The sequence below is a fragment of the Lissotriton helveticus genome, chromosome 1_2, assembly GCF_964261635.1.
Source record: "Lissotriton helveticus chromosome 1_2, aLisHel1.1, whole genome shotgun sequence".
Classification (NCBI taxonomy): Eukaryota; Metazoa; Chordata; class Amphibia; order Caudata; family Salamandridae; genus Lissotriton; species Lissotriton helveticus.
The window spans coordinates 89561033-89585459 of NC_136058.1; the positions used below are offsets into that span (position 1 = coordinate 89561033).

General features: G+C 44.0%; 1 long non-coding RNA gene across 1 annotated transcript in view; it reads right to left on the reverse strand.

The window, feature by feature from the left end:
* Positions 1-3976: 3976 nt before the first annotated feature.
* The window catches only part of LOC144807773 (uncharacterized), a 28596-nt gene continuing 8145 nt past the window's right edge, over positions 3977-24427 (reverse strand). The window contains exon 5 of the long non-coding RNA XR_013606434.1: positions 3977-7111. This is a non-coding gene — a long non-coding RNA (uncharacterized LOC144807773). The remainder of the gene's footprint in view (positions 7112-24427) is intronic.

Here is a 24427-nt window from a genome sequence, read left to right on the forward strand (position 1 = left end):
AATGCGTCATGCCCATCATCCAATCATGTCACCTCTAATTGTATCATCCTACAAGTTCTCTTCCAGGCCCTTTTCCCAGCGCTGAATTGCTTTTGACCTCATTAATCGAACTTGATCGCATTAAATATTAAACATGTTTTGAAAACATGGCTGTTTAGACAGTCGGACAGATAACTTCGCACCCTTGAATTCCTTCTGAGAATCTCCTCAAACCAGCACCCCAGTACCTACGTCTTGTCTAAGTTCATTGAAGCCCATTTGATGATGCATCGCTGTGCACGCTCTGTCATCATTTATTCATTGCTTTGTGCTGTTCGTAGCATCCCAGTCAAGTAAATGTCAACTGAACTTTAATTAGGGCAAACTTCAAATAAAAAATGTCAGCTTCCAGCAAAGTGCTGGAGGGATGCTGTGCAGGAATGCACTTGCTTGTTGCTGTTTGAGCTTGTAACTGGAGAGCAACAGTCCATGCATAAGGAAGGATATTGATTTTATGTCTCGGACATATTAAAACGGATTTCACAAAAGCCAACATATTGAAGAAAGCCACACTGATTTGAAAGAACAGATAATTGGACACACAACTATGCAATATTGGCATTAGTAGGATGAGAAACCCTCCCTGGTACTGAGAGGGTCAAAACATAACATTGAAGGTCTGTAACTATCTGTTGTAACTCGCAATGAGGATTTCTTCCTTTGGACGTTTTTTCAAAACGTGTACACTATCTGTGAACATTCAGGTAATACAAGTTTGTGTTCTTGTTCCTGCATCACTAAAACGGATTCGTCAAATTGCCAGCATAGCAGGCGTGACATCACACACCCTTGGACTGAAGATGATATTATGAAGGATGACCTTTGTCCTATGTTAAGTCGTCAATAACGTCATATTTGCTGCTGAGAGACTTAGGGAAGGCAAACTGGAGGGGGATGCAGAAAGAAAGGAGAGGGCCTCATTTATGAAAAGTGTTGCAGCGCTGCAGTAAAACAGAGATGCAACACTTTTCAGTGCGCCCTCCTTGCGACACCATTGATGCGCCGTATGTACTTTACGGCGCTCTATGTCGCAAGGATTGACAGGTTCATCAGGAATCCTGACGTATCTGTTGGCCCAAAAATGACACATTGCTGGAGTGTGTCGGAAAACAGATGCAACTCCAGCAATGCGTCCTTAAGGGCCTGCATCAGTCTTACGCCTGCTGTGAGGCAGGCGTAAGGATTTGACGCAGTGGCGTCTTAGAAGTGTTGCAGTGAAATCTCATTGATTTTACTGAGACCCTACTACTAGCCTTTTTTGCAGGAGGAATGCCCACCCTGCATATATTATACCTGACACAGGTATATTGTAGCACAGGGCTTTACTAAGTAAATATGGCGCAATGCGGCACATTTGTTACTTCAACACATCAAAAAAAGTGATGCAGCTGTGGCGCAAAGGGCTCATAAATAAGCCCCGGAGTATTTAGAACTCTGTTTATTTTCGTTCCTGTAACCTTGCAGGATCTTTGTTCTGTGGAGGCATCCACCTGCCTATAATTCAAAAACACAATGCGTGATCATTGTGTTTTTTATCCGGGAAAATAGTCTTATTTTAATGGCACCACTTTCACTCCACATCATGGGTAACCAGGCTTCTCCTATATTCTCTGCACAATTCACTTCAGCTATCTTCAGGTGTAACATAAGTGCAAAGATTGTGGTTCTCTACACTTATGCCAGATAAGAAAAATACACGATTGAGATACCAGATAGATGGATATAGTTGTACTGTAGATAGGCCTGCTTTTGTTACTTCGCACTTCTGTGTGCGGTAGTCGAGTCCAACCTCAAATTCAAAGTGAGAACAGCAAGGTGCTGACGTGGCTAAGACTGCCAGGTATGGAAATCTAACCTCCTCTCCCTACTAAACCTGACACGTGGCTAATAAACCAAGTGATAAAACAGTGAAAGTTAGGGTGCAGTGCATAATATTGGGTAAAGTGAAAACATGCATTTGATGGAGAAAATATGCCTAACAGGCAATAACTCTAAACAGTTTTGGAAAGTTACTGCATTTTCTCCACCCCTTTACACTTGCTGTGTAAACACTGTCTATTACATGTAAGTCATGTATACTTGCAACCCACACTTCTACCTACCTCCCTGTGCTTTTTAGGCCTGGCTAAGAGAAGCAGCTTTTTGCTGCCTAATAGGCCTCATGTAATCTTGATAATGAACACATCATAATCTTAGCAACACCAAACACAGAAAGGGGCTTTGGGGACCTCCTTCAGTCAATACTCTTTTGGAGTGTCATTTACACAATATTTCAGCACAGCCCACTGGACATCACACACAACACAGGATAGCACACATAACAGTGGGAGGCTGGGCTAGTCCACATGACAGCACGCATAACAGAGTGAGTGACAGGATTAGTCCACACAACAGCACACATAACAGAGAGAGTGACTGGGGCAGCCCACAGGACAGCACTAATAACAGAGTGACTGGGGCAGCCCACAGGACAACACACATAGAGTGAGAGAGTGGGTCAGCCCCCAGGACAGCACATATAACAAAGTGAGTGACTGGGTCAGCCCACAGAACAGCACATAGAACAAAGTGAGTGACTGGGTCAGCCCACAGGACAGCACAGATAACAGAGTGAGTGACTGGGGCAGCCCACAGGACAGCACACATAGAGTGAGAGAGTGGGTCAGCCCCCAGGACAGCACATATAACAGAGTGAGTGACGGGGTCAGCCCACAGGACAGCACATATAACAGAGTGAGTGACTGGGGCAGCGCACAGGACAGCACATATAACAGAGTGAGTGACTGGGGCATCACACAGGACAGCACATATAACAGAGTGAATGACTGGGTCAGCCCTCTGGATGGCACACATAACAGACAGTGACTGGGGTAGCCCACAAAACAGCACACATAACAGAGTGAGTGAGATACTGGGGCAGCCCTCAGGACAGAATACATAGGAGTGTGAGTGACTGGATCAGTCCACACAACAGCACACATACAACCTAGTCTTCTTCACTAACAGAAGAGCCGAATGGAGAAGAGTCTTAACTGCCATGTTCCTCTCCAACCAATAAAGAAAACACCACAGGCTTTCAGAATAACCATAATACCCTCACCAGACTTCGATGCTGATCTCGTAGTTTCCATATACAACAACAGAAATATCCTTATACAAGTTTCAGACACAAATCTTGAACAATTTGACAAAATATTCATGAAGACTAAAAACACAGTAGAAAACAATGTGCAGTCCACCCAGACACATAAAAGTCCCTTCTCCACGATGAAACCCCCATCTTTAGCTACCGCTTCCACCACCTTTGCCATCCCTACCACACCTACTAGGACCCAAAATGACCTGTCTGCTTGCACTCACAATGATTCCTTCATGGAAGGAACAAGACCTTGGATTACAGTGAAAGACTACTGTAGTCCCTACATTGGTGATTTGCCTCCACCCACTCCTCATTTGTCACTGATACACTGACACTTAATACTCACACCCGAAAAATGTTCAGCAGCAAAAATGTGGCGATCGTGAGGTCATCTTGCGTCACTGCCCCTACTTTACCCACGCCTCAAGGAGGACCCCACCCACTCATCATGCTCCCCTACACCCAGGTTTCAAAGGCCCAACTGCATAAGAGGTCCAAGGATGATAGGAACCTGACACCTCGTCCCTCCCATCTTCAACTTGTCACCCCCAGGATATCCAACACCACGCCCAACCTCCCAGCACCTCCCCATCTATTGACCTCCCTTACTTCGAGGAATCCACTCAGCCGACCACAGCCCCCTCCTCAGAGAGGTATCAACCAGTATCTACCCACAGGATTGTCGCCCACACCTTTACCCTCCCCTTAGTCTGAAGGATTCAAAATTAATTCTAGCGGGCTATACTTACCAATAGCCCATATACGTTTATCTGTAATAATAATTTAGCAAGCAATGGAGAAGGTTCAATCGTTTATTCATCAAATACAAGCCCTGGCAGAGGAGCCTCAGTCTACACGACCCTCGGAGGTGCGCGGAGAAGACTGATTACATGTTCAGAATACAAAGCATATATAGGTTTCATGCGTTCAAGATGACACCCTACAAGGAAAGATACAACTTGTCAGTATGCCAAGAGGAATACCCATATAAGGCACAATTGATTTGCTAGTAGCCTAGGCCTAAGCTATTCCGGGGGCAGGTCAGTAAGGTGCCTCCCTATCTATCTGTAGACCAGGGAGTACAGGAACGGGCTCTGCTAGAATGTGCGCATCCCACAAGAAAGGCAGATGTGACCTTGGGTTTCTTTGAGCTACCGGCTAACAACTATAGTAGACGGCCTGGCTGCCGTCATAGTTTCAAGCAGCAGACATAATCACGTGGTTTCAGGGAAACAGCACTTGCACATAGGGAAACGAAACAAAATGGCTCCGGTTATATCAATAGGAGCAAACAAGTCAAAAGTGAATCATTGGTTACTAGGTGATCATAGTGCATTCTAACTACACGATTATATAATTACGAGGTTATATGGGATATATTAGGCCAATAATACTTGTAATCGAAATTCGATCCCAACAGACGGCCCTTTTGGCCTACTATAGCCAATATACCTAGATTCATTCTACGAAAACCCCTTCATCGATCTGCATGAGGTCTGACACCTCCTTTTGAATCATCTGCTTCTCAACCTTGACTTGTCGAGAAAAGTTCAACGCAGATGTTATCCTGGTTGCACAAAACGAGCAGCAGGCCGGACCACATTGGAGACACAGGCAACACGTAAATATTACTCCAAAAGCTCCTGCCAGCACTATGAATATCTTCTAACCCCAGGTAGCTAAAAGGCCCCAGAACCAACTGCTAAGGGACCAGGTGCCGTTATCCACATGTGCTTCGCTTGCTAATCGATGTAGTTTCTGTATAGCAGGATGAATGGTAGGGGCTGAATCTGGAATAAATACACAGCAAGAGCTGCCGATCACACGACAGGCTCCTCCCCTATCTGCGAGGATGACGTCAAGAACCATCCGGTTCTGGAGCGAAACAAGCCTCATCGCTGCAAGCTCCACAGTAATATTGTTTAAGATCCCAGTAGTGGTCTGGACCACATTCTCAACTATTCGGGACAGGCGTCTTATACTGCGGCTATTAAATATGGCTCCCCAGAAGGGGGTAAGACCCTTAGCTAAATCTTCGAATTGCTGCAGGGAGGTATCTGTTTGATCAGTACTGTCGGTGTCATAGCTTCTAATATTTCGGCTAACCACTACCCCTTTCTGAACTAATTGATGAGTTCGGTGATAGTCGGGCGGAGCAATATACACAGGAGGGTGGAGAAATGAGAGATAGCAACTTCCTGCCCATCCCCGGGGAAGCCATGTGTATGCATTCTCACCGCAGACGAAATAGACATCTGGTGGGGTAATCATAGGTGGGGTACTATATACCTGTAAAGTGTAGGTGTAATTGCATCTGCTCTTTCCTACCTTAACATGACCCCTTCCCTGAAAGCAGAAGGGAGAGGTAGTATTAATGATGGGGATCGGCGAAGCTTTATCATTCGTAACATTTCTTTCTTTAAAATGCTGAAAGTACATAGTGTCATTAAAAAGTTCAAAATCCTGCATTTCCTCCATTAACCATGTAACATTCTTATAATCCGTATATACGTTCATGCAAGCATTGGGGTCCAAAGAGCCCTCTCCCCCGTTTCCTGCTGCATCAAACCCTTGATGTTGTTCTATGTACTTTAGGATGGCTTCATAATCCTTTTCAGTATATATTTTTGGTTCAGCTACATAATGTGAGTACATCAAAGATAATAATTGGAACCAGGCTTCACAACTAGCTAAATAAGACATCGGTAAGGAGATGAACAGTTCGTGCTGGTGCATTACTGAAGGAAGTAACCCACATACCCAACAGTTTGTCTTATTCGTGGTGCTGTGTGTCTGGTGCAACATTTCAATAAAAGCATTTTTCATATAGGTTTCTCTGTGTCTGGCCTTGTGAGGGGGCAAAGAATAGAAGAGATGCTCTTCCGGGGAAACAGTAGTTCCTAACAGCTTTTGTACTGGATGCTGAAACTTTAAGTATACAAATACACACATCATAATTACTGTAATGATAACAATAAAAGCAACGAATGCCACCTTCACTCTGGTGAACCATCCGGAAAATAAATGCATATTATCCACATATCGCCGAGGGGCTAGTGGTCTTTCATCCTCCATTGCAAATCGAGCAAATGGAAACATGCTCTCTATAAGTCCAGATCTAATTTGTTCCCTCTCTATAAGTCCAAAAAACTATCTTTGTATCCACAAAGCACGCACGCCACCAGAGGGGATCTTCTCCCTGTGTCCGTTCTAGAGCCTCACAGGCAGACTCTTGTCATCCATTAATTGAAAAAGCAAACAACTTTCTTCGTCTGATAGAACAACCGCAGCCCCCAACTCAGTCCTTCTTGCTGAATAGAGCTACTTAACACAGTGTTCCAAGCTCTCAACGCGTTCAGTCCAGTGTCTCGCTCAGTACCCCAGTGTATCTATCCGATATTTCTCAACTGAAGTCTTTCCCTAATTCCTTCCACGAGAGACTGGGGTACTGCGCTGTTTTCGGGGCCGCAGGTCGTAGTTACAGCGACCAGGTTGCTCCTGGTCAGAAAACAACTCGGTTGCAGGGGCATCAGATGCATTCGACCACTGTGATACACCAGAAATAATGGCCTCCGCTGTTTGAGCCGCCGCCCTGTCACCTGAGGGCAACGCTTCAATTGGCTGCCCCACCTCTTGGGCTTCTGAAAAAGGTACAAAGCTCTGCAGCGACTCTCCTTCCTGGTTGGGAATTCCTTCGCGGTTTTGCAAATCAAAGGGCAAAGGGAGCGGGAGGCGCTTCAGGTGGCTAGCATGGATCCAGTGTTTGCGTCCATGCACCTTCACAGCCGACCTCGTAGCGAGGATGATCTGGTGGGGCTTAGACCACTTCGGTTCCAAACTCGATTTCCGTTGATAGTTCCTCACCAGGACCCACTGGCCTGGTTCCAATCGATGTCCTGGACCCTATGGTAGCGGCCGCAATGTCTCGGATACCTGTTGATGAATAGAATGCAGATGTTTAGTTGAAGCATACAAGTAGTCTGTCATCAAAGGATAATCAATATCTCTAAAGGACCTGGGCCTAGGGACTCCCCACACATTGGCCGGTCAGCCAAAGATTACTTCGTAGGGTGATAACCCCGTTCTTGTGTGTGGTGTTGTTCTCAGAGACAGTAATGCTAAAGGGAGGGCATCGGGCCATTTTAATCCTGTACTAGCACAAATCTTGGCCATTTTCAATTTCAATATGCCATTGTATTTTTCGACCAATCCGGCTGACTGAGGATGCCTGGCTGCATGAAACTTCTGCCTAATTTGCAGACCATCACAAACACTCTGAACCAGTAAGGAATTAAAGTGTGTTCCATTAGCAGACCAGATAATCCGGGGCAAACAATATCGGGGGAAATATTCTTTAATCAAAGCTTTAGCATTGGCAACTGCGGTGGCCTCTTTGGTGGGGTAGGCTTCAACCCATTTACTGAAAGCACAAACCACCACCAGTACATATTTCAAATTGTTCACTCTCTCCATCTGTATGTAATCAATTTGTAAAACTTCAAATGGCAAAGATGGCGGTGCAAAATTTCCACTCAGGATAGATTCTCTACCTCCTGAATTGTAACGCAAACACACAGGGCAATACTTAACCACATGTACTGCAGTTTTAGGAATATTTGGGTTATTCCAGACTGGATCTAGTACTGCACAAATACCTTTGGCTCCTATGTGTGCTGGACCATGAGCCATGGTCACTACAGCATATACCAATGCATTAGGAAGTAACCAACGCTGTTTCTCAGTTCGATCTATTCAACATTCATTCTTATCCAGTTGTTCCACTTCCCGTTCCCATCTCTGTGTCTCATCTGGGGTAGCTTCTTTCTGCAACTCTTTCACACTTTCAATGGTATTGTCAAACACGGATGTTTCCGCCACCCACCGGGCTGAAGCACTGGGGAACATGGGAGTCATCTTAGTTTGCGCTGTTTCTTTAGCTACCGAATCAGCATAAGCATTTCCCTTTCCCGTAGAATCAATAATTCTCTGATGAGCACTACATTTAATGATGGCAACTTTTTCTGGTAATGTCAAGGCACATAACAAACGATCAATTAAAGGACCGTGTTGAATTTTCTGACCATGCGTGATAAAGAAACCCCGTTCCCTCCACAGCCTCCCAAAACTATGGGCAACGCCAAAGGTGTATTGGCTGTCTGTGTAAATATTTACTCTCAAGCCTTTACTGATCTCACAGGCTCATAACAAAGCTATTAGTTCAGCTGCCTGGGCTGAGTGATGTGAAATCCTAGCGGTTTCCACCACCGTTTTGAGGGTCGTAATGGCATACGCAGCTGTGGCAGTACCATCTGGTAATTTAAAACAAGAACCATCCACATACAGCTCTCCTTGGGGGTCTGGTAAAGGGGTGTTGGTAAGATCTACACGGCCTTTTGTTTCTTCTTCAGTTCTAAATATACAATCATGGGTATCATCAGTTTTAGCATTGGAAGGGAGAGGCAATAATGTTGCTGGATTCAATGTAGCGCATCTTTTAATTGTAATGTGTGGTGCAAACAATGTTAGTTCGTATCCTGTTAAACGAGCACTTGTATGGTGCTGGGTCTTAGTTCTATTTAACAGAATATCCACAGCATGCGGTACCAAGACTGTGAGTTCTGTATTCAAAACTATACCTTCTGATTGCCGGATGGCCACTGCTACCGCTGCAGTAGCCCTCAGGCAACTGGGAAGGGCTTGTGCGACTATGTCTAGTACTGATGAAAAGAAAGCACAGGGTCTCTGTTTTCCGCTAAAATCTTGTGTTAATACTGAGAGAGAACAACCGTCCACCTCGTGCACATAGAGTGAAAAAGGCTTCCGGTAATCCGGGGTACCCAAGACAGGTGCAGAATACAAAGCAGATTTCAAAGAGTCAAAGGCTTCTTGACATTCATCCGTCCAGGATAGGGGTTCATGCACATCTTTGGTAGTCAAATACAACAAGGGTTTAGAGAGAAGTGAATAGTTAGGAATCCATTGGCGACAGTAAGAGGTTATGCCAAGAAAAGCACGGACATCACGTTGAGTACGGGGTACAGACATATTAGTAATTACAGATATTCGTTCTGGTGTTAGTCGTCTCCCCGCTTTCGACAGTAAGTGGCCAAGGTAGTTCACTTCCTGTCGACAATATTGATATTTAGAGAGGGAGACTTTATTTCCTTTATAAGCCAAATGATGTAACAATTTCACAGTCGTTTCCTTGCAGCCTTTCTCTGTATCGGAGGCCACCAAAATATCGTCCACATATTGGATAATTGCGTTAACCGCAGGCAAAATTAATTCATCCAGGACTGCCTTTAGAGCTTGGCTATAAATACTGGGACTTTCTGTATAGCCTTGGGGTACACGCGAAAATCTAAAGCTTCGGCCTCCTAATGAGAATCCGAAGATATGTCTGCTATCAGGGTGAATCGGAATGCTAAAGAAGGCGTTCTTTAAATCTATTACAGAAAAATATTGGGCCGTAGGGGGGATCATTGTAAGAATTGTGGTAATGTCCGGCACCACTGGGTATTGAGGGAATACTATCTTATTGAACGCTCGAAGGTCAATCACAAAGCGATAGGCAGTCTTATAATCAGGGGCACCATCAATTGGTGTCTTTTTCAAAATCGGCAAAATGGGACTATTACAAACATTAGCAGCTGTTTCTTCCACCACCACCCTGTCAATGAGGTCACGAATGATATGCAACAAGGCCTGTTCACCTTCTGGTGAAATCTTATACTGGGGAATGCGTGGCATCTGTGCATTCGGTTTCAATGTTATTGACACAGGAGCTATTCTTAACAGACCTACATCGGTGTCCCCTGTCGCCCACAGTGTCCGAGGAATGGTGGAGAATTCAGGGGGCAAGGTCTCGTTTTTAGCAAAGTATTGGACCTCTTTCAACAATGGTTTCTGCATCGTCAGAAAAACACCATCAGGGGAACAATAAATGCGAGCATGTAATTTCTTTAGAATGTCTAACCCCAAGAGGTTTTCACCACAATTAGAAGTCAGAAGAAAGGGGGTGTGCATGGAGATGGGACCTATCGTAAAAGGCAGAGGTTTTGAAACGGGGCTCACTACCGGTATTCCAGATAATCCTACTGATACATTATTTTGGCCAGACAGAGCTGCCCCTGGGATCAGTGTATGGGCGACTGAACTACTCATCGCCCCAGTATCCACTAGAAACTTTCCCAATGTATCCAATAGTTCTCCTTGTACATAAGGTCCCTCTTGGTCAACTGGTACTGTAATATGGCCCCCGCTCTGTCCATGGCTGTCTCATGCATATTCCTGCTCGTTATACCTGTCATCCTGATAAGTCTCATTGTAGTATTGTCTGTTCTGAGGGTCATCAAAATAATTCTTACGCGAACTCTCATGCTGTGACTCCTCTCTTCTCATGCTATTTCGATCTATGTTCCCTCAACCTCTTCCTCGTCCTCTACTTGGTCCGTTCCTTGCCAACAAAAGAGGGCAATCTACTCTCCAATGTCCTTCCTCTTTGCAATAAGAACATTGGTTTATCCCAATATTCGGAGGGCCTCCTCTACCTCTTCCTGCTATCTGGCCTCTTTGAAATGAGCCCCGCACTCCTCGTCCTAAATTATTCCCTCTACTTACTTGCTGCAGTAGTACCCTAGTTTTTAGATCCTTAGTCTTTTTCTCTGATTTCTCCTTACTCTTGTTTTCTCGATGTTCATAATATTGGGCCATGGTAAGGATAACAGAGGGTGCATCCGTAGTACGCGTGCTTTCAGCTGATTGGAGACGGGTCATAACCTCAGGGAGTAAGTTTGTGACAAATCTATTTACAAATAATCGAATTCCTCCCTCTGTAGAGAGGTCCTGGCCACTGAAATCTATAAAAACTTTCTCAAACCGAGTAAAAGAAATCAGACACACTTTCATCCTTCTTCTGTTTAAATGCTGTTAATTTGTCCCAATCTACTTTCCTAGGAGGGAGAAGAGTCTTCATGTATGTAACAATTTTATCTGGTACTGCTAATATTTCATCCCGGGGTTTCTCACCCGGCTTTCGTTCCTTAACCCAATTTTTCAATTGATCCCATGTTCCTCCTAGCTCGGGGACATGGTCCGTATCATGTATCTGTCTCCAAATATCCACCGGAATCAGGAGACCAAAAAATAGCTTGATATCAGCTTTATGCTTTTAACGTAAGGACCTCACTTCGTTTCCAAGGAGTGTAAACCCATTGTTCCTGAAGACTAGCGTCCACTCGCGATCTCGTGACATTGCCCCCGTTATCTCTTATTTCAGGTAATTCCGGGAAGAAAAGATGATGCACCTCCCTCATGCGGTGCTGCGCTCCCCATTCGGCACTCTTCCGGTGCATTCGTTCCCGATAATATAAAAGCGTTGTCACATTCTGATACACTTCATCAATTTGGAGATGGAATTTATGAGCATGATCCCTGATGTCACGCAGTATTTGAGGGGGCAATCCTTCCTCGAAACACTGTTCCCATAGTGAAATCAATTGGATCGCCATGCTCTCTAGAGCCAGCTGCTGTGCAACGGGTTCAAAATCCTTCATAGTACTCCAAATATCTTCCAGAGTATAAATAGGATTCCGCATCCACTGGGATGCCTGAATTATAATAGCTCTCCTTTCCTCCTGTCCCAATAGCGACCGAGTGAAAGCTCGCTGATCACTCAAGTCAGACAACGGTCGCTTGGGCGTGGCACCCGGACTAATTGCATTTCGAAGATCTAAAGTAGTCTGAGTCGGAGGGGAGAGAAACACAGGATGCAAAGGAGAAGGGACAGCCGCGTTCGGCTGAAGGGATATTAAGGGTGAGGTAGTTGGTCGAAGAGAAGGAGGGGAAAACGGAACATCAGGTCCCGATCTGCCAACGGGGGCCGTGGCAACCACCCCTAGCGGCGGTTTGCCGGCCGAAACGGCTCCCGCTTGATCAACTCGTACCACAGGCACAGCTGGATACAAGCCTTACGGGGCATAAGGAGGAGGTGGTCGGGCTTCCAGCAATTCTTTTAATTCATCTCCTGTCTCTGGTCTAGCCACATAGCTATTATCGGTCTCCAACCGAAACTGCCTATCCATCCGTTCTATATTTTTTTCCACCATTTCTTTATCATACGCTACTGCTTTCTGAGTGACTATCTTCCCCAGCTTCTCTTCTCGAATTTGTCGTCTTTTTGCTTCCTTCAACCATAAGTTCAAGGAATCAAACATTGACTGACGACTTTTCTTCATAAATAATTTATTCTGTATATAATTGATCTTTTTCTCATCAAAAGACCCCGTAAGAGGCCATTGTAAATCCGAATTATCTTTTGTATATTTGTTCCAAAGAGTATTAAATAAAATCGGCTGTAAACCATGTTTTACATACATATCGAAACTGGGGCTGCCCTCGGGAGTGGCAGGCTGTCTTTCTTCAAGCCGCGTACCTCTCCGACAACAGCATCCAAAACATATTTTGCTAAAACACGACATTATGATAATACTTATACGTTGCTTTAGTCACAAAATCTCAAAACACACACATACTTGGACGCGTCCTTTACATCATCCACTCATACACCTCTTCATTCAATGATCACAATAAAGTGCCGTAAAACAGTGCAAGGCAAACCTCTCAGAACTTATTCTATGCAAATGACGTCTTCAAATACGAACAGAGCCCGCCGATTCCAGACCAACAAAATCTCACCAAAGGCGAACCACGAACTCTCTCACAGGCCATCCCATGGTCCTGTTCTGGTTGGGCCGGGCATCTAGACACGTCTCCAGAACCCTAGCTTACCCAGTTGCTCCCAGGGATTTCCCGTAGAGAATTCGGACGAGCGAGCAACGCCGTACTCTGCTAAGGCATCAGATGTAGTCTCAATTATTCACCAAACAAGTCTGTGGGGTCTCTACCCGCGCAGCCCCTTCGCCGCAACGGTAGATCCCCAGATTCCCTCGTGGTCCAGCTTCCCCGGCCACCTTCAAACAAAAACAGTTAACTGTTATCCAAAAAGAAACACTTCCTTATCCAATTCAATCTCAAATATCACTCACCTGGTGCACTCAGGTCGATTGCGAATTCTCCACTGCCGACACCTAGACAGACCGACACAGTCTGTTCTTCTCTCGGGTTAAGCCCGTAGGACTCCGGCGTAGGGTCTTCAGTACCTGGGAGGGATACTGGGCTCGAGAGTGGAACAACTTGTTTTCATACCACAAACGGGTGTCTCAAATCAGGATCCTCTTTCCGTCCACCCACTCGGCCAGAACTCCTCCTTGTCCCATCACCCCTGTTTACAGGAGGGGGACGACCCTATCACGGAGTCCCGGCGGAGTCGCCAACTGAAGGATTCAAAATTAATTGTAGCGGGCTATACTTACCAATAGCCCATATACGTTTATCTGTAATAATAATTCAGTCGGCAATGGAGAAGGTTCAATCGTTTATTCATCAAATACAAGCCCTGGCAGGGGAGCCTCAGTCTACAAGACCCTCGGAGGTGCGCAGAGGAGACTGATTACATGTTCAGAATACAAAGCATATATACGTTTCATGCGTTCAAGATGACACCCTACAAGGAAAGATACAACTTGTCAGTATGCCAAGAGGAATACCCATATAAGGCACAATTGATTTGCTAGTAGCCTAGGCCTAAGCTATTCCAGGGGCAGGTCAGTAAGGTGCCTTCCTATCTATCTGTAGCCCGGGGAGTACAGGAACGGGCTCTGCTAGAATGTGCGCATCCCACAAGAAAGGCAGATGTGACCTTGGGTTTCTTTGAGTTACCGGATAACAACTATAGTAGACGGCCTGGCTGCCGTCATAGTTTCAAGCAGCAGACATAATCACGTGGTTTCAGGGAAACAGTACTTGCACATAGGGAAACTAAACAAAATGGCTCCGGTTATATCAATAGGAGCAAACAAGTCAAAAGTGAATCATTGGTTACTAGGTGATCATAGTGCATTCTAACGACACGATTATATATTTACGAGGTAATATGGGATATAATAGGCCAATAATACTTGTTATCGAAATTCGATTCCAACAAGTCTGGAAAAGTTGACAGACCAAAATGAGCTTCAACTAATAAAAGAGGATCTTCAAAACCTATTACACCACTCCATAAAGATGGGGAAGCACTGGAACCTCTTCATGTCCTCCATGACTAATCAAACTTCCCAATCCCACTACTGCTAATAACAACCTAAGAAAAAATTAGTCTGTGGAAAGTGCAGTAAATTTACACTGGAAATCAATGCCTCTTCTTAGTCACCTCTCCAGGCCCCATAGGATCATTGGCCATTTGTCGGAGGATGATATTCACTTCCTTCTACTATCTTACAATGCCTTGCATAGCAGTTCTTCACTTGCACCATTCAATATCCAAACTATTCCCTCCAACCCATTTAGAGAGGCCAGTGTCAATCACAGTACCACGAACATAGACAATTTACTACCTGTTGCTACCTCTCACCTTGAAGAGCTAGTAACTAAATCCCACATTAAAACAATGCTTCCTAATTGCAGGTCATCGCTAAGACATGTTGCTGATGTTGCAGACCTCATTCTCTCTCAAGAACTGAACCTCCTAATCTTAATGGAAACCTGGCTTAAAGACTCCTCTTCACCAATTTTAGACACTTGAGTTCCCCTGAGTATGGCATCATTAGATTATATAGGTCTCTGAAAGTCGGAGTAGGCATAGCTTGCATCCTTTGATCAATTGTCACCCTAAGACACACAAAAACTGATCCATTGTCCACTTTTGAGCACCTGGGCATCGAAATCGGGAACAATGACAATTTAGTTTGTATACTCCACATGATCTATCACCCCCCAGTGATAATCTTCCCTTCGGAGACCATATCCCCCAACTCTGACTAACACCTCATCTTATCTCCCTGGATGATTTCAACTTACACTGGAATGATGTAAATGATCCCTTATTGTACACTTTCAAGGCATTCCAGTCTGATCTACACTTCACCCAGTCCTGCAATGAACCTACCCACATCAAGGGATTCACCCTCGACTTAATCATTACTAAAGATAACATTATTCAATTGGATGCCATATCACCCTGTGACTGGTTGGATCATTACCTAATCTGATTCCACATATTGGAAAGGGTGGTAGAGGAACATCAATTTGAATGACTTAACAAGCATAAGTAATAACCTACTTCTTTCGCCCCCTAACCTGCCAAATCTGGATTACCTCACGGAACACTACATCCATTCCAAGACCAATATTTTTGACTCAATTGCTTCAAAACAACTGAAAAGAATTCCCAGAAAACCATCTAATCCCTGGTTCAACTACTCCCTTAATGAGGAAAGACACAAACAAAGGCTGGCGGAGAGGTCATAGAGAAACTCTCCCTCCATAACAAACCTTAAGCAGCTGCGAATGACAAGAAGTACCTACAACAAACATATCCACAGTAACAAGATTGCTCACTTTAGGTGACAGCTCAACCATGCTAAAAACAAGCCAAAACACTGTTCAAAATCATCAAACAGCAAGCTCACCACTCAAGTAACCAACACTCTGCACTCAATGAGTTAACCCCTAGTAGTGAGGAGTTTTCTGTACACTTCATGGAAAAGACAAGAAAGATCGATTTAGAAATACTATGCATCACACCAAATACACATTGTCTGTCCCAGTCCACTGCCCCTCCTCTACCACTATGTTTTACTCTCCATAAAATGAGGCATTGTGGAATACCTGTCGACTCTCAGGCGACGATGAGCTACTCAATACTATAACTTCTTTAAAAACCTCAAATCATTTCAATGATCCTCTGCCTGCCACTCTCTTCAAAGCACTTTTATCCTCCGTTCTCCCACTCTGAAAACTCAACATTGGTTAAACCACAATAACCTTATGCTAAATACTCTGAAAACCGAATACGTCCTTATTTCCCGACATCCATTCAAGGCTGGCTCAAACAAATAATGGCCCTCAATTGCACTCCACATACTGTGGACTCAACTAGATCATTAAGCATAACTCTGGACAGACACCTAAATATGCAAGACCAAATTAGTGCAACAATCAGAGTAGCTAATTACCAACTCAACACATTATGGAAAATCAAACGCTTTAAATTAAAGTAAACATTTAAATGAATAAAACAAGCTTCGTTGCGCGCGCAACAAAATTCATTTTATTCATTTAAATGTTTGTTTACCTCCGTTCATCCATATTCCGGTGTTTACTCCCCCCGCCCCGCCTCACCGCCCCACGTAACTCCCTCCACAGGCCGCTACTGGCCTGACTCCTACATTACCCTACGCTCCCTCTGAAGGGACTTTACTGCTGCTCAAGGCAATCCTGGGCTGCTTCTCACTGTAATCCTGGCTCCTGTGTTCCAACACACACCTCCTTTTGTCATCCTTGTTACCTTGGCTTCTTTTCTGGCCTGGCCATGCTCTATGGCCGGTTACTCATTTTCAATGCGAATCTTCTGGCAGCCACCCTGCCTGGACTTTGCTGTTGCTTTAACATGGTGGATCACTCTGTTCTCTTACATTCTTTGTCGCCCTTTGAGGCTGCTGCCTTTACACTTAATTGGTTTCGCTCTTATCTTTCTGGTCACTAGTTCTTAGTTCCTAGGAAGGCCATCCATTCTTATTTCTTGCAGGCTCACATTGGGGTCTCTCTGGTGTCTGCTCTGGATCCTTTACTTTATATGTAGCCCATGTATTCCTTAATCTTCTATTATTTACTCCTTTGGTTTTGACTCTCACTGTATGCAGATGATTAACAAATTAATGTTTAATTCTCTACTTTACAAAATTGTATCTACACGTGTTTACCTGCTGTACAAGAGGAGCTGCCTTTGCACTTTCTTAAACTTAACCTCTAAACAGAGACTATTGTTTTCTCCTGCTTTTGATTCAATATCTACTCCTCTTCCTATCATTTTCGAATGTGGTCAGATCTCATTCTCTGTTTCGGCACCAAGTTTCGGGCAGTGTGCTTTACAAGTCTGTTCATTTTATTTCTCACTTTCTTCAGTGTGAGGATATATCATTTCCACTTGTGTAATCTATGCAAGATCAAACCATTTCTATCCTTTTCTTCTCTTCAGTGATTTCTTCAATGCTTGTTCTTTTAATTACCCAACTACTTCTCCTAACTTTATTTCGGTACTGCAAAATATCTACTTGGCCCTCGGAAGACCATTCGAAATTCATATGTGTAATGTGGTACTCTTACCATGCGAGAATAAATTCAAGGAGGAAAAACGAAGGTTTGGTTTTGTATGAAAATTCTTCTTTATTCAAGTATTAAAGGAGCCCACATCCGAGAGATCCTTCTCCACTGGTTCGTAAATTGAACTGCCAGAGCCCAACGCTAGTAACCGTGGAGAAGGATCTCGAATGGCAGGGCCATATTGAACACAAACATGGCATCTTTACACACGCGAGAGAGTCTCGAGAATGACAACAACAGTCACGAGAAGAACAGTAACACAAATGAGGGACTGATGTGAATATGTTAATCTTTTATTTTCACTTACTTATCTGACTTGCGTTATTAGCTCTTAAACTGTTGCCTGACTCTGAGCTCCTCTCTCATTATACCTGCCCCCAGTCTTTTAGGCCCAGATGCATGAAGCTAAAAACCGCTCGCGAAGGGGCAGATTCTCAGAATCTGCCCCTTTGCGACCGGTATTTTTGCATTTGGGATGCATCATCATCCCCTAAGGGCATGTGTGTGCGCAACAAATGTGCACAGATCAATTTCAATTTCAGGGGTGCAACAGGGTGTCCTTTGGACACCCCTGCACCCTTGAAATCGCATTCTCATTTTGCGATTCGCTATTTGCGATTCGCAAATTGAAAATTCTTCCCATTCATTCCTATGGGCCTCTAGGCCCATAGGAATGAATGGGGAGGTATTCCTTAATTGCGACTCGCAATTTGCGAATCGCAATTAAGGAATTTTAAGAAATCGCTATTTTTAAAGTGATTTCTTCTTGCATACCATTTTGCTATTCCTTATTAGCGATTCCTTATTTTTCGCTACTAAGGAATCGCAAAATGGATGCTTGATGCATCTGGGGGTTAATCTTTAAGACGTTGCAGCGCTACCACCTAATCCAGGAGAATCAGTCTGTAACTGTGTATTGCTAGTAAAATGGGTATCATTGTACAGCACTTTGTTAAAAGCATTCTAATAAATAAACAGTAATGATTTTCAAAAGGTTATACAGTGGCTATGAGTAGTCATTCGAGAGCTTGATAGCATAGTGTCATACTACTATTATCACTGCAGGTATTAACTCCATTTTCATTCCAGCCATTTGAAGGGCCACCATCTCCACCATTACCACAACCATCACTACTGCCACATTACTATCACTATTATTACCATTACCATTGCCACCAGAAACATCTACTACCAACAGCACCATTACATGCACTACTAATAACATAAATACCACCATCAAGACTACACCATTATCATTACTACCATCACCACTTTCACTGCCATTACCACAAACACCACCATTACCATCTTTAGTGCCATTACCACCATTATCAATATGGCTATTACTACTACCAGGGCCACCCACTTTATCCACACCACCATCACTAGCATCAGGGCCATTACCACCATTAAAAATGCCACCAACGATGTCAGCAAGACACACAAGATGATGGACGGAATGTTGCACAATTCCAAAACATTCACCCTCAGTCACAGATCTGAGTTTAATCCATCGTTATTTTGCTCACCAAGCCACCCCAGTTCAGACATGGCCATATGACCAACAATGTCATCAGCATTACCACCCATACAATTACCACCACCATAGTTACAACCATGAATAGCACCATCATTACCACCACCCTCAGCATACCATCGCCACCCTTACCATCATAACAATTACCACCACCATAGGCCACCACTATTACCAACACCACCATTATGACGACCATCATTACCACAGTTAGCACCACCACTATTATCACTACCACCATTACCACCACCACTATTATCAACACTATTACCAGCACCATTTTGCTACAACCATTGCCACCACTACTATTACAACATCAAACTCACCACTCTTACCACCACCATCATTATCACCACAGAATTACAACTAATAATATACCTACCATACTACCACATGAGGTTTGATTGTATCCGGTACTTGCAACCAAGTAGTGCTTTTTCAGTTGTTGATTGTAAAATGCAGTAACTTCCCTGACATTCTGCTGAAGGACAACTGCGGAATAGCACCTGAGTGCATGCAGTAATCTAATCTCAACATACTTTGGTTCATATATCCTTTTTCTCGATTTTCTGTATTATCTAAACAGGAGAATTATGGGCTTAACGAGGGGCTTTATTAGGTAACGCCCCTTCAATTCTTACAAGTCACAAGTGGTCTGCATTGTTTTTAGTTGGTTAAATCTCTTTCTTCTGGATGATTTCTTCCTTTTTGACTAATGAGGATATGAGTCATCTGTAAGTGCATTTCCATGTGGTGGAGTTCTTTTTGCAAGAGGTTACCATCTTCTATTTGCAGTGTTTCAACCCACTGTTTAAATAGTTTGAGTTTCTTGAGAGTGCAAATTAAGAGATTGCATCATTTGCTTCTTATGGCATTGTTATAGTTATGCTATTTATTTTTTTAATGACTGCTTTTTTACAGTTGACTTATTTATCATATTGTTTATGCTTTGTTGATGTCAATGCTTCATATCTACAGTGTCTGTTGCATTAGTTGTAAATCATACACAGGGTGTGTTTTTTCAGGGAAGTTGGTACGTGACACCTGTTTTTTGCGAAAAATTATATTTTATATATGTTTCCCTTCTAGCTTCATGAACCTAATTTAGGTGGTTAGTTCATGCGGGTGTGACTTTTGCATTTATACAATGGCAGAGTACCCCTCAAAGGTTTGAGCGAGGCCATTAAATGGTGGTGGAACTCATACGCATCTGAATTATTTTGTTTAAGATTACTGTACAATTAGCTTAGTCTTGAATGGGTACTCAATGTGACCTTTGAAGGAACGAAAACCCAGCCCAGTTACTTCTCTAAGCTCCACTTGATGCTTTTGCCATTCCATTTTTCCAGTCTTGCCCAATTGAACTCGGTGTGCCGAAGTCATTCGGTATCACACCCACCTCATGAGTGTCAATGCTCTGGGCAAATTGAATGAACTTAAGCTCCTCTGCTGTCATTCAAATGAGTAGTGTTCCCACTCCAGTAGGGGTCACAGAGAATTTTATCGGATGCATGATGGTATCATGACTGACACCTTCCTGAAATGTACCCAGTAGCAGGTCAGTATCACCTAAAGCAAACATTCTAGTGTTTGTCTGAGAAAGTTTGTGGGGTGACTGTAGTTTCCAGAACTGCTCAAGACTCATGACATTCACTGACACCCACCTCTCAATGAGCACTGTGTTGGATGGTCCTTGTACTTTGCACTACATATCAGGTGGGTCCTCCTGTGATTTGTGTTGTCAATGATGAAGCAGATCAAGAAAATGTCTTCATTCTTCTTGGCTTCAAATTGTCCCACTTCTGTTAGTGGATAGCCTTGTTCCTGTTGGTAGTCATGTTTTTGTTATTAACCATCTTACAATGGGGCTTGCCTCATCCTACTGAGACCTTGACATCTACCTTCCAGGCAAACCCTAGAATAGTGGGTGGATTAACCATAGACAGCTGGGGCATGTCTGACAGTGCACTGAACACAGCATGTCATATCTGCTCTCTTTGAGTGGTTTCTCTGCACTCAGGGTGCTTCAGCCCTTTCAGATGCCTTCAGCTGTCTCATCCTTCACTGGATCTTCACTGAGTGTGTTCTTTTCAAAGACAGTTATCATCTGTTGTACTCATGTAGTTGATAACTCATGCATCTTTACAAGAGTTAGTATATCGTTCAGAGACATACCGGGTTTCCTGATTATGAACATTTACAGCACAATTGACCTTAAGCCCATGGAAATGTGTGCATGTACCTCACTGTGTGAGTCATCCTCTGCACATGCATGATAGCTCTCATAGTCTTTCAGAGAAGACTTTAATGGACTCTTCCTCCATTTGCCTGTCTTGTGACAGTTTAAATATCACAAAGTCAGAGTTCAATGGGGATCAGCGCTTCTCATACTCTCCTTAGCCCTGTTTGGCAGGTTTTGAAATAACTTAAAGATATCTTCCCCAGACCTTTTCACTTCCCTATTGGTGTCCTTCGTAACTTTAAAGTGGTTGTTGATGCATGCCACCCAAATGCACTATCCACGTGCTGCTTTCACTGAGTCACTCAGTTTACTGAATGGAGGTAGTAGAATATTGTGACCTCCCATCTGGTGCACTGAGCAAAACAAGATCCCAGGGTTGGTCTTGCAAGGTCGATGATCTTGTTTTACAACTGGACCTGCAATACTGGACACTGGACTGGCACTGAATGGGTTCTCGGCATCGTCTTGGTTGTTATTACCCATTGTGTTATTCTTTGGGTACATTCCCCTAGCTATACCATAACCGAGTGATGCTGGTCCTGTAGGTCTTCTTACAGTTCAAGGGCAGCACCGTGTTGGTTCTGAGGGTGAACTGTGTTTCGTTGTTGTTTCTTCTGCCTCTTTGTGCTAGGTCCTTGACCTCCTATGACCAAGGGCAGACCTAGTCTATGTTCATAGTACTCCCCTGCAGGGCTCTGTTTCCCCACTGGATCTGCCAAATGAACATCACTACCAATCGGATCCCTATCCACTTTAGTGCCTGTTGAATTGCATGCAATGCCCCCATTCTAAATATGTAGTGGTCTGAAAAGTTTGGGTGAGACACACGTGGACAATTCTTTTACCCTTACTTCACAGCTGCAGATGCATGGGTGGGTGAACTGAGGACTAGTCTGTGGTATCCATGATGCTTTGGCAGAGGCTCACGGGCTACTGGCATCACCAATTGTCTAAGCACAGATTCTCTCACACTGGGATTGTTGACAATGATCTGTGAGTGGTGCTGAGAACTCAGGAGATGGGCAGACTGTATTATTTCCCATGTCATCTGAGCTCATGCATTCAAGAGATGAGTATTTTGTCCTGTGTCAGGCATGAATGTGTGCAAGAGTGTAGGTGACAAGTGGCTCCCTACATCCATGAGGATACACAGAAACAGACCCAGTAGTCGAGCAACATAGAAACTGAGAGAGGGAGATAGGGATGCTGAGGCAAAGAAACACAGACACTGGGCCAGGAAGACATTGACATGGCAAGGATAGGTATGGATAATAGGGAAGTGGAGCCAATGACACATACTGAAAGACACCGAGAATTATCAGTGAGATATAGACACTATGCTCATAGAGACATCAATACTGGTAACAGGAACATAACACTGAAGCACAGAGACATCGGCATGGGAGCTATGTCACAGAAACACATTGCGGCAGAGAGATGATGACACAGACACTGGGAGAAAGACGCAGACAGGAAGATGCAGATATGGACACAGGAAGGGAAATCCTTAATGAAGGTACACTGAGTCATAGGCTTGGACAGTGGTAAAGAGAGACACTGCACAGATAAAGGACTCTGTGACAGTGAGACATGGGCTTAGAGATAAAAGGACAGTGATGTGGGGACATGGCACTCGGAAACTTAAGACAGACAAAAAGCCAAGGCACTGGCTGACATTGCCTCTTATGCACATAAGATATTATAACAGAGCCTAACATATTCAAGGTCAAGTTTAGATTAAAAAATATGTTGTGGTCTTTACGTTTTTTTCAATTCTATTAGGCCAGTGATTTTAAATGTTATGAATACTTTGTGATCACTGATTGGACCATGTGTAATTCTGCTCTGTATGTCTTGATTAGGGTTGGACTGGGCCCTCTCTGCAGGGTCACCCACGAACAATTTGCCTTCACTCCTCCTGTTTTTGCTGGAATTCATTTTTGTTGGCCTTATGACTCTGTGCACGTTACCACTGCTACCTAGCGCGAAAGTGTTTGTGCTCTCCTTTAAGCATGGTAGAATTGGCTTGCACCTAATTGGCCTATTTAATTGACATGCAAGTATGCAGTAATGTAGTACCATAAATACCCAGAGCCTGTAAATTAAATGCTACTAGAGAGCCTGCAGCACTTACTGGGCCACCCACTTAAGTAGTCCTGCAAACATGTCTTAGGCCTGCCATTGTAGCCTATATGTGCAGGTTTAAACTGCCATTTCGATCTAGCAAAAAAAACCTTTTGTCACCCCAAATCTATGTTTTTAAAATATATAAGTCGCCCCCAGGGTAGTCCCTGTACAGCCCACAGTGCAGGGAGCGGTATATTTAAAAAGTAGGGCATATACTTTTAACTTTTACATGTTCCTGGTAGTGAAAACTCCTAAATGAGTTTTTCACTGCTGCAAGGCCTACCTCTCCTGTAGGATAACATTGGGCTACTTCATTACAATTATTAAGAGACAGCTCTCAATTGTGAACAGGTAACTGGTCAAGTTTGGCGTCTAAAGAATTTTAATTAAAAGCCCTCTTGAATGGTAAAGCCAGATTTTTAGTCGCAATTCTGAAAATGCCACTTTTAGAAAGGTGCCGTTTTCACCACCATATGGTGTCTGCTTCCCATATCCTGGGTCACATGACTAGGCGTAGTCGGCAGTTGGTCTTTGTGTATTGCTCTTTGACAGTAAGACAAAGAGACGCTAGGTGTTGGCAGGATGGGCCACTGAGTTGACGAGAGGAAGGTTCTGTCACCTCCCACACTTGCACATTACAAAGGTCCTCACTGGGCACTCTCACAAAGGGTTTGACACTAGTCTTTTGTGAGCCCAGACAATCTAGTACCAGGGGAGTGAGGCAGGAAATTCCAAACACCTCTGGGAGGTTGAATCCTCTAGAAGCATGTCCTACTTCAATGTGGGTACCAGTTATAAGTATTGCACATCAAATCCCAAATTCGTCAGTACACATCTGGACCTGGGGAAGACTCAGAAGAAGGACTGCTGTTCTGCTCTGCTGCAAGAAGAACTGCCGCTCTGCTGCCCTGCATTGTTGCCTTGCTGCTCTGCTGTACCCCCTGTCTGAGTGAAAGACTGAACTTGCATCTTCAACCCAGGACTACCAGAGTGACTCCAAGGCTAGTTTGCTGTCTGCTTGATCAGAAGCCTCAGGGACAGAACATGCTTCCTCCATTGTCTACCCAGCCTCTGGACTCTGCCAGCTGTGAGCCCTTCCCTGCTAAGTAGTGCGACCCTAGTCCTG